Source organism: Siphateles boraxobius, unplaced genomic scaffold, assembly GCF_051911475.1.
Source record: "Siphateles boraxobius isolate OS27281-9 unplaced genomic scaffold, OSU_SipBor_1 204, whole genome shotgun sequence".
Taxonomy (NCBI): domain Eukaryota; kingdom Metazoa; phylum Chordata; class Actinopteri; order Cypriniformes; family Leuciscidae; genus Siphateles; species Siphateles boraxobius.
In genome coordinates, this window is record NW_027508816.1 from 2,977,193 (window position 1) to 2,978,889 (window position 1,697).

The following is a 1,697-nucleotide window of genomic DNA, read 5'->3' on the forward strand; positions in this document are numbered from 1 at the left end:
AGCTTTATCATTTTTTCATTTGTATTATTTCTGTTTTTCATTTGTTGAACATCAATTAAATTTTTACCCTTAGATGGCTTGGAAGTTTTTTGTATTTCCTAATTTGGGAAACAGACACAGTCTCTATATGATGATATCTAGGAGACAGAGTCTCTATGTGATGGGATTTATCTGACCTTGGTGACGAGAGACAGCTGGCAGACGGTCGGCTTAGCCAGTTTGTCTGCTTCCTGACCCGAGCCCCAGATTGTCATGTTTGAGCTCTAAGACTATGTGCCATATTACTAGAAAGAAGAGCAGCACCATCCCAGGAGGGATGAATACCATCTCTTTTCAACAGGTCAGGTGTGCCCCAAAAACTTTTCCAATTGTCTATGAATTCTATATTATTTTGCGGACATCACTTAGACAACCAGCCATTGAGTGATGACAATCTGCTTACTATCTCATCACTCCTTCGAACAGAAAGGGGGCCAGAGCAAATTACAGTGCCTGACATCGTACTTGCGAGTTCACACACCTCTTTAACATTAATTTTAGTGATCTCCGACTGGCGAAGTCGAACATCATTAGTGCCGACGTGAATAATAATCTTAGAGAATTTACGATTAGCATTAGCCAGCACTTTTAAATTTGCTTTGATGTCAGGCGCTCTGGCTCCCGGCAAACATGTGACTATGGTGGCTGGTGTCTCTATTTTCACGTTCTGTGTAATAGAATCGCCAATAACTAGGGCACATTCAACAGGATTCTCAGAGGGTGTTTCACTGAGAGGAGAGAATCTGTTTGATGTTGTAATCGGAATGGAAGAGCGGTGTTTTGTCCCACGACTACAGCGCTTCACCATCACCCAATTGCCCTGCTGCACGGGCTCTACTTCAGCTGGAACCGAACAATGTACAGAGTTCACTAAGCTAGTCGCATCCAAAGCAGTATCTAAAGCCCTTGCACTCTTACAATTAACCTCAATTAAAGTTTGGATGCGTGTATCTAGTTCTGAAATCTTCTCCGTCAGCCTGACTATCTCCCTGCATTTATCACATGTAAATCCTGTGCAGACGGAGAAGGCTATGCTATACATGTTACATGAAGTGCAAGTCACAATAAGAGGAGAAGATGACATGACTTACCGTGTTTGTTGACAGATTCTACTTACCACAGCTTTGATGGATTTGTAAAAGGCACGAGCGTGCGAGCTAAATAAATAAATAAAGAGCGCACGGATGGCACGCTAACAGGCTAGCGAATTAGTAGCTTGTTGTGCTAGCAACGATTTAGATTGAAGCTAGCGATGTTAGGTTAATATGTGGTGTTGAGTAAGTTGTATTTAGCAGTATAAACAATAGGGAATGGTAGTAAATAATGATTCAAAACAGAAAGATATACGAAGCTACAGACACGAACCAACAGCAAGGCAGCAAGGCAGACAGGAGCAATCGAGCAATGCAAGGCAGACAGCACGTGTACTTTGGATCTCTATCCTCCGCGACGCAGGCCATCCTGTGTTTTTGCGTTTGAGGGTTCAAAGTCTCAGTACAAATCCTACCCTTCGAGTGCTACATAGCCAGTTGGGTCTTCAGGTCAACTGGGAAAAGAGTAAACTCGCTCACGGGCTGAGGATCTCTTTTTCCCGTAAGGAGGAACGTGTCTGGTTGGTACTTTCAGAAGTGAGAAAGGGTCCCACTGAAACCTTTTCA

At 43.1% G+C, this 1,697-nt stretch overlaps 1 pseudogene; it reads right to left on the reverse strand.

Annotated features, from left to right (window-relative positions):
• Nucleotides 1-250: 250 nt before the first annotated feature.
• Nucleotides 251-1,452, reverse strand: LOC143745435 (uncharacterized; annotated as a pseudogene).
• Nucleotides 1,453-1,697: the final 245 nt, after the last annotated feature.